Below are 13025 nucleotides of genomic sequence, written 5' to 3'. Positions count from 1 at the left end.
AGCGGCATGTCAGATCCAGCTCAGGGATTAGTGCTTAGGGAGGAGAAAAGACTTCATGCCTTCCGTATAACCTATGATTGATTTCACGCGTAAAATGTAAGCCCCATCTGAGGACAAGGGCAGTATCTGGTCCGAGTCCAGGACCAGCATACAGCCACTGTGCTCAACTGCTTAATGAATGAATGAACAAACAAATGAATCCAACCCACTGGATAATACACTCGGTTAAACATCAGAGATCTAACGTGATAACAAACGCTTTTTCCCTCCAGGTATATTTATGAGTTGTCAGGCATTTCGCTAATGGCTAGTAATTGCTAAAAAAAGCTACTGCACCATCTACACTATTCCAGCGTCCCACCTCCAATATGGGTAACACTAATTAAGAACCACTCATTTCATCTGATGCCCTTCATTTGCAGATGAGTAAATAGAGGTTTGAAGAGGGGTTTTTTGGTTGTCGTTTTGCCCCCGAGTCATCCACTTTGTGGGTGATAGAACTGGTTTGGGACTAAAATTTCCTGACCTTCTCTCTGTTGTCTGTTCTCTAAGGCAAGAGATTTGTTCTGCTGGAGGGTGGAATGGCCTGATAGATACATGTAGCTGATTGACTGTCAAAGTTCGCTCCCCACCTACCTGTTGTCCTGTCCCTGAGCTTCTCTCTCAGCTTCTGCAAGAGACTGAGGTAGCTGCTGGTGCTGCTTGACTCCAAAAATCAAATGCTGGAACCGGTGCCAACCGGTTGCTAAACTTATGAATTCATTTTTTTTTAAAGCCTAAAGGACAGAATCCTCGAGCCTACGGGTTTGTAAGCTACAAACAGGCAGGTGCTGTGTTTTAGCAACACAGGTGTCTTATATCCAATATCTAGCACATGTACTTATCCAAAGTGCTTAATAAGCAGTTATTGAATTTCCCAATGATAGTTATGGATGAAGATTATATTTACCAATTGAAAAAGAATTTTTGCTGTAGGCAGTTAGCACTCAGTTTCCAATTTTTTTTTTAAATGAAGATTCTTCCTGTAAATGTGATTCTGTTTGCATTGTGTCAGATAAATGATGATGTAGTGAAAGTTGGAGATGAGAAGATCCAGATTCCAACCACAAGCCATCTATAAAATGGAAATAAGTAATACTGTCATGACCTCCGAAAGAATTAGACATGAATCATTATTACAGTAATAATCACAGCATTAATAATAGCTTTGAGCTATTATTAAGTGCTAACTACATTCTAGACTCTCTGCTAACCACTTTAAGTGCATTATCTAATTTATCCTCATAATGACCACATATGGATTGCAATTATTATCCCCATTTTACAGAATGAGGGAACTGAAGTTTGTAGACACTAAGGTGCTCACCTACATGACAGCTTATAGTGGTGAGGCCAGTACTGGAATCCAACTTCTACCTGACTCCACTAGTGTGTGTGCTAAGTCACTTCCGTCGTGTCCGACTCTTTGTGACCCCATGGACTGTAGCCCACCAGGCTCCTCTGTCCATGGGATTCTGCAGACAAAAATACTGCAGTGCGTTGCCATGCCCTCCTCCAGGGGATCTTCCCAACCCAGGGATCAAACCCATGTCTCTCATGTCTCCTGCATTGGCAGACGGATTCTTTACCACTCCACACTCAGTAAACATTATGGTTACACAATAGATACCTATTGACTGATTCAATGCTAGTGATATTCAAATCTTTGTCTCTTAGTTCTTAGTTCTCATGGGGACTCTATAAGTTTATTTCTAATTGCTGAAATAATAGCATTAATCGTACGTTCCACTACTGTTTATATTTAAAAGGACATAAGCCAAACTCCTTTTCTTTCATAAGCATTTACTGAGAACTATCCATATTCCAAGGAGCTTCCCAGGTGGCACAAGTGGTAAAGAACCTGCCCTCCAAAAAAAAAAGAAAAAAGAACCTGCCCTCCAATGCAGGAGACATAAGAGATGAGTCAGGAGCATCCCCTGGAGCAAGGCATGGCAACCCACTCCACGGACAGAGGAGCCTGGCAGGCTACTGTCCATAGGGTTGCAGAGTCAGACACGACTGAAATGACTTAGCACGCACACACACGTCCATATTCAGACCTCCAAGCTTGGTCTGGGGCAGTGGTTCTCAACTGGGGGTGATTTAGCCCTCCAAGAGACATCGGGCAATGTCCAGAGACAATTTTAGTTGTCATACCCGGGGATGGGGAGATGCTATTGGCCTCTAGTGACTGGAGGCCACCGTTGCTGCTAAACAGTCTACAGTACAGATGACATCCCACCACAACAGAGTTATTTGGCCCAGAATAATAGCTGCAAGGTTGAGAAAGCTTAGGAAGATGGAGATGAATCAGGCAGATATAATCATTAATCATCTGATATGGTAGATGTATGTATAAATTTGGAGCACAAAGTTTATGAAGATACTTATGTGGTGACAAAAGATAAGTGCCCCAAAGCCCATAAAGAGTTATGGGGTTTACTGCTGTGGACTGGGAAAGGCTTGGTGGAGGCGGTGGCACTTGAGCTAAGGACAAAGAAGAGATAAAATCTGGATTCCAGATAAAAAGGACAAACAGTGTGCGGGGTGTGGGTGTGCCTAAGGAATGTTGGTTTATTTTAATTGGAGTGGAGGACGTGTGAAGAGGAGTAGTGGAGAAAAGGAGGTAACATTTTGTTGCGGCCAGATCAAAACGCCTTGAGCATGAAGAGAAAGACTTCGAACTTTCTTTGTAAGTAATGGGAAGCCATCCGATATTTTCACATGGAGTAATAACATGATCAAAATGTTCTGGGGAGATGAATCTAGCAGCTGAGTGAAAACGAAGTGTATAGAATAAGCTGGAGACAGGAAGACATGTCAAAACACTACTGTTGCATGTCTTACTATTAAAAGGAAACCACTTAGCTATTTTAGTTTTTATTAGTAGCAACCAATAATAGAGTGATTTTATAATTCAAAGCCAAGCACTGTCTATACAACCTCACTTAGTGTTCCTGTCTGTCACAAGGATCTCCCCATTTTACAGATAAGGGAACAGTCAGAGTGACTAGGAGACAGCAGCGTCAGAGTCTGGGTATCAAAGCCTGTGCTCCTAACTACTTGGTGTGCTGTGTACAAGGCCGAGATTCTTAACCTCTTGACCAAACCAGACTGTTCTTTCTAAGGCAGACAATAAAACGAGGCAGCCCAGGCCCCCACTGGGAATAGGAAGGTCTAGGACAAACAGCCTCAGGAAATGCGCTCCTCCTTGGCAGACAGAGCTGACTGTAGGGAGAAAGGGAGTGTTTTTCTGGGCTAATTTTGGAGGTGTGGGGAGCATAGGCATATGCCTTATTACAAACACACTTACACGATAGAGTCCTTTAATTTATTTGGAGTTAAATTGGTTCTTCCCACGGGGGTGGTAAATGAGAGCAAAATGGGAATATCTGAAACAAAGATCGAGCTTCTCACGTCAAGCCTTTCCTGGCTGATGAGGTAGCAAGCAGAAGACATGAAGTGGGGAGTAGAAAGGCTGTGACTCAGAAATTCCTTGTTTACTTGGCTCCTGAACAGATGGCTAACTGGATCCAGGTGTGCGCTCTGGTTTTGTTTTAGAGCCTTTAGGCCACAGGCAGGGGAGGAGAGGAAAGGTGCTGACAGAGGCATGGCCATACACAGCAGCTGGCACCAGCAGCTGGGTGGGCTCCTCATGACCTACAACTAGAGTGTCTGTGGTCACCCAGGGCACCAGTTTGTCATGAAAGAGTCATTGCAAGGATTCATTAGAGAAGGATAGAACCAAAAGGGTGGCCATCACAGAGTAGCCAAGGACCAAGAGGTAGAGTACGTGTGAGAACATCCTTGAAAACGTCCAGGTTTATCTGGAAGGAGTTGAGATGGTGGAAACTCTCACAGAGCAGGCAGGGGAAGAGTCAGAGAGACTTCCATGGCTTTTGATGCCCAGTCACTTCATCGTGACTCTCCATCTTGGGATAATCTTTAAACTTGGGAAGGTTTGTGATCTACAATTTAAGGGTAAAAGGCTCCAGGATTCCAGAGTTCCAATTCTTCCTTCTAAAGTCCCACAGCATTGAGCAAACGTAAATTCTAGCCATAGTCTCTTAGATCTGACAGCCTAGTAAATAGACTTTTTAAAAAATTCAGAGAACTTCCCTGGTGGTCCAGTGGTTAAGAATCTGCCTTGCATGCAGGGGATGCAGGTTTGATCCCTAGGCAGAAAACTAAGATCCCACTTGCCACGGAGCAATTAAGGCCACGTACCATGAGTAGTGAGTTTGTGTGCCACAAGGAAAGATTATGCATGTGACAATGAAGACCCCACGTGCAGCAACTAGGACCCGACACAGCCAAATAAATAAATAAAATTTTTTTAAAAATTCAGGACCCAATCTACTCTCTAGACTAGAACTCCTCAAGATCAAAGATTGAATTTGTACCACCAAACTTAAGAGGTGCTCAAGAAGTATCTGAGTTGATTTCAGGGCAGTCTTCTCCTGAAACATCAAGAGTATTCAGTAGATGCATTAACATAATTTTTAAATCCAAGTTTTATTTTCATCTAATTTAAGAAATAGCCTAATCTTATATATCAATATGCCTGTTTCTACAAAGCCTTTGCCCAGAGTCTGTAAGCTGTCCTAATACTAAGAGCAAATGCCAAAAGGCAATGTCTTGGTTCTTTCCTGGTGGCTCAGACAGTAAAGAATCTGCCTGCCATGCAGGAGACATGGGTTCAATCCCTGGGTTGGGAAGATCTCCTGGAAAAGGGAATGGCTACCCACTCTAGTATTCTTGCCTAGAGAATTCTATGAGCAGAGGAACCTGGCAGGCTATAGTCCATGGGGTCACAAAGATTTGGACACAGTTTAGCAACTAACACTTTCACTTTTCTTACAGAGGAAAATAAGATAGCCATGATCCCTGCCCTGACGAAGCTGATATTCTAACAAGGAATATAAATATTAAACAAGGATGATGTTCAAAGTCTTAGGGAGAGCATTTTGTGAGGGGACCTAATTTCACCTAGGAATAAAAAAAAAAAAGCTTTCCTGAGGAAGTGATGTTTAAGCTGATAAGAGTTTGCAAACAATGAAGGAAGAAGTGGGGAAGTTGGCAAGTTGTGTTATGTGATCCTGATGTTAATATGATATAATCATCGCCTGGGAACATTGCCTGGTGCATAGTAGGCACTCATTAAATATGTGTTGACTGGATGAATATCTCAATGCTGTGTGAGTGATAAACTCAGGACGTCCTAGATATAACTGGGTACTAAGTTGTTACCAACTGCAAGTGCCCTAAAAGTTCAGAGCACTAGGGTATGAACAAGAACTGGGCTTGAAGGAAGGCTAGACTCTGGAAATGTAGGGTAGACCAGTAGACATCCATCCTGAAAAGGAAAAAGTATCAGTTCACTGCTGGGAGTAAAGGATTTTTTAAAAAAAAGAGCACAAAGTGGGGTTTCTTTATTATCTGAGCCACCAGGGAAGCCCCTAAAGCAGGGTTTCTTAATCCAGGGCCCTTGGAGCTTCTGTGGCATCTATGAAGCCCCAGAGATTATGTGTGAAATCCTAGGTATTTATACATCCTAGGATTCTTTTTCTGGGCAAAGAGACTAGAACTTCATCAGATGGTCAAAGGAGTCCACAGACCCTCATAGGTTAGGACCCTCGGGGAGAGAACAAGCAGCCTATTCTAGGTAGCCTGTGAGCCACTTACTGATTACAAATAATTATGGCAATGGAATCCCAACACAATCAACCTCAAGTCTGAGTGTGCTAGATGCTTTCAACCCTGTGTTTGAGTGGCATTTTAGCAGTGTCCTTGCTGCTTCTTGTCAATCCAGACCTGTCCCTGTTGTCAGGGTATCCTCAGCAGTTGATCAAGGTGCCTCATTCCAAAGGCTATTTATATGCACCCAGGTCCTTCCCCTTGAGTTTCCAGTGGAGACAATGGCCTCTTGTTAGATTGTCAACTGTTGACATTTCTCTGATCTTGTCTCACAGTTTCTGTTAAGCAGCAGTTGCTGCAACCACCTAAGCATCGAACAAGCAACTGATTGGAGCAGATTTAATAAATGTCCTGGAGAAGGAGGCTGCATGTTTATGGACTTTCATGGTACTTTCATGGTAGGGCATGATGGACCAGGTGCTCTTCCACCCACCTGCTTATGCTACCATAGTAAACACAAAATTTACATATCTGGAAGAAAACAGTATTTGCTGCAACATTAATAATAGACGTAGGAAATTTGTCTGTTATGGGTAAATGTCTCCATGGTTTAACTTTGCACCATTCTATTTTGGTTAAAAATATCTACAAGGTCATCCCTTGCCATCTTCCTTTTAAAATGCACTGGTAATTGAGGACTTTCCTGGTGGTCCAGTGGTTTAGATTCTGAGCTTCCACTGCAAGGAGGTGCAGGTTTGATCCCTGTCAGGGAACAAAGATCCTGCATACCATAAGGTGTGGCAAAAAAAATAATAAAATACCCTGGTAATTGAAATGGCCCATTTTTTCATCAAGAACTGGGGATTTTGAAGGGAGTTTGAGGGAGAATAGTGAGTGAAGTCACTCAGTCGTGTCCGACTCTTTGTGACTCCATGGACTGTAGCCCACCAGGCTTCTCCATCCATGGGGTTTTCCAGGCAAGAATACTGGAGTGGGTTGCCATTTCCTTCTCCAGGGGAGCTTCCCCACCCAGGGATCGAACCCAGGTCTCCTGCATTGAAGGCAGACGCTTTACCCTCTGAGCCACCAGGGAAGTCCTGAGGGAGACTGGATACATGTATATGTATGACTGGGTTGCTCTGCTATGCACCTGAAACTATCACAACATTGTTAACTGGCTATACTCCAATATAAAATAAAAAGTTTAAAAAAGTTTTTTAAAGAATTGGAGTTTTGCAAAATAGCAGTTAGAAATTCCTCTGTTTGAGAAGACAGGCAATGTTTAAAGTTCTTGGAATAAAATAGCCCGAGAGCAGAAACCTCAGCAACCAGGTTGTATTACTAGAAGTACAGCATTCAGAATGAGAGGAGTGATAGTCCCTGCCTCCCAAGGGCTAGACACACCACATAAGAAATCCTTTTTATTCAGTATTTAATGCCACATGAGAAGGGGGATAGCAATAGACACATGAAGCTGGTGCTCTTGAAATGACGGCAAATGGCAGTGGCTCACGTTTGCAGAGTCCTTACTAAGGCCTGGGTGCTGCGCTTTGTACTGGACATGTAGTCTTCTCAACAGTCTACTAATATACTGCTATAGTAGCAGGGCACTACTACTATTATCTCCATTTTACAAGTAAACTCAGGTTATGCAGATCGGTAAGTGGCAGAGCTGGAATAACACTTCTTCTGTCTGACTCCAGTGGACCCTCAGCATAGGCAGTTGGCCTATTTTCAGTTAATCTGGCTAGAGGTGATTGGTAATTACGACAATGAAATCACTGCCACTGTATGTGTGTGTGCACATCAGTCAGTTCACCGGTCAGCACACACACACTGTGAGGGCAGTGCCCATGCTAATTATGCATGCACTAGCCTCAAGTTTAGCACAGAGCTGGGCACGTGGTAGGTCTTTCTTACATTTTTTACTGAATAAAAAACTAATTTCAGAATATTTCAAAAAAACCAACTCACCCATCAGATTATTGAAAGTGTAGGGGGACAAGCACATTATAGAGGGTATAAATTGTTGCAAGTCATTTTAGAGGACGCTTTGCAATGATGATCACAATGTGAAATGTGTATACCCCTTTATACACACATACAAAGAAACATGCACATATATACACAAAGATGTCATACACACATATACACCAAGAAACATACACATATATATATATACACACAAAGATGTCATACACATATATACACCAAGAAACATACACATATATATATACACAAAGATGTCATACACACATATACACCAAGAAACATACACATATATATATATACACAAAGATGTCATACACATATATACACCAAGAAACATACACATATATATATATACACACAAAGATGTCATACACACATATACATCAAGAAACATACACATATATATATATACACACAAAGATGTCATACACATATATACACCAAGAAACATACACATATATATATATACACACAAAGATGTCATACACACATATACACCAAGAAACATACACATATATATATATATACACAAAGATGTCATACACACATATACACCAAGAAACATACACATATATATATATATACACAAAGATGTCATACACATATATACACCAAGAAACATACACATATATATATATACACAAAGATGTCATACACACATATACACCAAGAAACATACACATATATATATACACAAAGATGTCATACACACATATACACCAAGAAACATACACATATATATACACACAAAGATGTCATACACACATATACACCAAGAAACATACACATATATATACACAAAGATGTGATACACATATATACACCAAGAAACATACACATATATATACACAAAGATGTCATACACACATATACACCAAGAAACATACACATATATATACACAAAGATGTCAATATATATGTATGTATACTCATATACATTTATTTGCACACAAAAAATACATGTGTGCATATATATACATTTACATATGTGTGTGTATTCATTATAGTTCTGTTTGTATTAGGAAAATAAAATGGAAATAACCTAAATATCCATCAATAGGGGGATGATTTTTTAAAATTATGATACAGCCATACAATGCAATACTATGTAGCCATTAAAATATTGAAGCAGATATATTATGTTAACTACATAAAACTGCTAATTCCTTCCTGTTTAGATCTACAGATGTAGCAATTTCATATGGTTCAACTTCATCCATGTGCCGATATGAACAATTTCTAAGCATATTAGAAACTGAAAAAGGCAAGTTGTAAAGTATGATGTATTTATGTTTAAACATAAGAAGCAAAACTATAGAGAATAAACGAGAGATACTCACCAAAGAATGAACATGGTTATTTCTCAGCCTTTTACAATGAGAATTTTTAATAATTTCTTTTTAAAATGTGTTTACCAAAAAAATGTGTTTACCACAAGTAATTCCAAAGGGTTTATATCTTTTGTAAGCATTTCTTTCTGATCTATAAATTCCAAATACCATGAACTCACCATCTTTCTCCTCTGGCACAGATGAGGAGAGTAGTGAAGAATTAGACTTAATTATTCAGGCAAAGAAACCCAGATTATTATGAGAACAAGACAAAAAGCAGAACTTTGTCTTGGATTATCTCGAGACAATTGCCTGAAATTTTCCTGCTTACATTTCCTGTTTGAACCTGGCTTTTCAGATTAATGTGAGGTGATCTGTTTTTTTGTGATTCAGAACCTCACAGAACTTGGCAGGCAAAGAAACACAAAGAAAGGAAGAAAAGGAAAGGGGGAAAGTAGGGGGAGCAAAAGAAGATGGGCAGAATTTGAGAAGGCTTTATAAAGTAATATAACACACCCCTTACCCTCTGGGAACAAAGGAACAAAGCTAATGGGAGACAACAGATGTTCTCCTTCCCAAACCATGAAAGCATAACACTCTACACCCCAAACTCCTCCTCATTCCAAGGAGTGTCTAATACCTTTTACTGGAATATCTGTACAACAAAGGAGTTTTTTTCTGTTTCTTTAACTGATGGATGTTAAAGGAAAAATTACTGTTACCGGGTACTTATCAAGTGTGAGTTATTCAAATTGTTGTCTTCTCTTGATTCTTATTTCTCTAAATCAGCTTTATTGAGGTAGAGTTAACACAAGGTAAAAATGTATCCATTTTAATTGTACATATCCATGAGTTTTGACAAGTAATACATTCCCTGATAGCTCAGTTGGTAAAGAATCCACCTGCAATGAAGGAGACTCTGGTTCGATTCCTGGGTCAGGAAGATCCGCTGGAGAAGGGCTAGGCTACCTACTCCAGTATTCTTGGGCTTTATTGTAGCTCAGCTAGTAAAGAATCCCTCTGTGATGAGGGAGACCTGGGTTCAATCCCTTCCCCAGTTGGGAGGATCCCCTGGAGAAGGGGAAGGCTACCCACTCCAGTATTCTGGCCTGGAGAATTCCATGGACTGTATAGTCCATAGGGTCGCAAAGAATCGGACACGACTGAGCAACTTTCATTTTCACTTTCTTTCACATTCATATAGCCACCACCATAATCAATCTTGGATGAGGTTCCATCATCCAAAAACGTTGCTTTGTGCCAGTCAATCCCCACTCCTCCTTCTGGCTCCAATCACCGATATGCTTTCTATCACTATAGATTACATTTGTCTTTTCTAACATTTCATATAAGTAGAATCATACAGTATACACCCTTTTGTATGTGTCTTCTTTCACTCAACATGATGTTTTAGAGATTTACCCATCTTACTGTGTGCACTTATAGTTCATTCCTTTTTATTGCTGATTTCTATTGGGTTCCATGGTCTGGCTACACTATAACCACAGTTTATCCATTCACTTACTGAAGGACATTTTGGTTACTTCTAGTCTTTGGCTATTATGAAGAAAGTTGAACATTAGTTTGATTCTTTCTTTTGCAATGATTTTCCCCCCAATCTAGTCATTTGTTTTAAAATTAGCAATAAAATAATCAATTTTACATTAAAAACAACAACAACAAAAATAACTCCAAATCTGATTTGAAACTGATTTGAAATTAAAATAATCCATTTGGTTGGGCCATAGAGATGAGAAATAAAACTAATGTATCTTAGATACCTACTGCAGTTGTTTAGCCTCTGTCATGTCTGACTCTTTTGCAACCCCATGGACTACAGCCCGCCAGGCTCCTCTATCCATGGGATTTCCCAGGCAAGAATACTGGAGTGGGTTGCTATTTCCTTCTGCAGGGGATCTTCTTGACCCAGGAATCAAACCTAGGTCTCCCGCTTGGTAGGCAGATTCTTTACCACTGAGCCACCAGGGAATTCCCTAAACACCTACTAGGTGCTCATTAATATGCACAGATTATCACTTAAATCTTCACAAAAACACTAAATCATGAGGCAGCTATTATTCTTATTTTACTAATAAGGAAATAGGGGCACCAAGAGGTTAAAGAACTTGTCCAAGGTCACAGAGTGACTAAGCAGTAAAACCAGGAATTTTCACCCAGACCTGCCTGACTCCCATCTGATGCTCTGCAGCCCTACTTCTCATTGCTGCATCTCTGGCAGGAGGCCTGGTAAAGAGGCTCAAAGGCAGACAGCTTTGATTAAAAGTTTTGTGTTGATCTAGAGGGGGGAAGCAGGAGAGGGAAGATGGCAGTGATTGGGTAAAGAGAGGAAAGAGGATGAAAGAAGAGGAGGGAAAGCGGCACTCTGTCCATCTTGACAGATTAAGGAGTCTGAAGATCCAGCAGGGAGCTGGCCTCCCTGGAAACTGCCTAAGGCCTGAAACATTTCTGTTCACAGTTGAAGGCAAAACCTTATCCAGCCCTGGGAGCGCCTTCCCTCTAAGTGAGGGCCCCACCTCTTGGGCCTGACACTCTCAGAAATCCAGGAGGGGAGCACCTTTTCAGTTGGGTCAACACTGCTGTTTTGCATGGAGTGAACACCACTCACCTTTGCCTCTGAAGTTGAGAAAAAAGCCGGGCTTGGAATTAGAGAAACTGAAAACAAGTAAAATGACTCATTTGAAAGTTTGAAAAGTGGAAAGTTTAATGATTTACCTCAAAATTAATTCAATGCCTACAAAGAGAAAAAAAAGCCAAAGTAAAAGAGGGAAATGCAGAAAGTCTATGGCCCTCAGTAACACCGAGCTGACAATTTTGCCTCTATTAACTGAGCTGATCTTCACAATCCTAGTATACACAGGATTATAAATAGTGCATAATAGTAATAGAAGTCTGTATTATTTTTATTCCTCTTTCATACATGATGAAATCATGCCTCAAAGAGGTTAAATATCTGCCCAGGGTGATGCAGTAAATGGCAGAGACAGTACTCAAGCTCACTAACCACTACTCTGTCCTGTTCCCAGGGGCTATATGCCAGAGACTGTGTATAAATAAATTTATTTAAAAATGTTTAAAACATGGTACCAACATTTGGAGAGCTCATGAGTAAACAATGGACATTGCTTTCACTTTGGGGACTTCCCCGGTGGTCCACTGGCTGAGACTCTGCTCCCAATGCAAGGGGCCTGGGTTCGATCCCTGGTCAAGGAACTAGATTCCACATGCTGCAACCAAGTCTTCACATGCCACAACTAAGATCCAAAAGAGCCAAATAAACTAGTATATATATATATATATATCTCCTTATATTTTAAAAGGAAGAGAAAACAATAATTATGTAAAAAAAAGGAGAAGAGGAGGGAAGGAGAGAGAGGGAAGGAGGAAGACCAAAACTCCCACCTGCTTCTTGAAATCCTCCCAGATCAGAGGACCCCAGGATTGGGAGACAGTGCTTGTCATGCAGTTAATCCTCTCAGCAGATGTCCAAATCATCCGCAGCCCATCTCCATGGCCTCACACTTTGAACACCTCCAAAGAGGAAGTATGGAGACAAACCTGATTCTGAACTCTGATGCTGTTTCCTACTACCTGTTGATCATAGACAGTTTTCTCAACCTCCCTGAGCCTCAGTGTCTTCATCTGTAAACTGGGGATAGTTAAATCTTCACAGAGTGGTTTTGGTTGATATAGGGCTTCCCTGGTGGCTCAGACGGTAAAGCATCTGCCTACAATGTGGGAGACCTGGCTTCGATCCCTGGGTCGGGAAGATCCCCTGGAGAAGGAAATGGCAGCCCACTCCAATACTCTTGCCTAGAAAACCCCATGGACGGAGGAGCCTGGTGGGCTACAGTCCATGGGGTCGCAACGGACACCACTGAGCAACTTCACTTTTGGTTGATGTGTGAAGCACTGACCCTTGCTTCTCCCTCTGTCTCCCTCTAGTGATGAAAAACCCCAGTTCAGTTCATTTTCTCCCTTTCTGATTTCTTTTATCTTTTACTCTCT

Source organism: Dama dama, chromosome 20 (assembly GCF_033118175.1).
Source record: "Dama dama isolate Ldn47 chromosome 20, ASM3311817v1, whole genome shotgun sequence".
Taxonomy (NCBI): domain Eukaryota; kingdom Metazoa; phylum Chordata; class Mammalia; order Artiodactyla; family Cervidae; genus Dama; species Dama dama.
Note: the sequence above shows the minus strand (reverse complement) of the source record.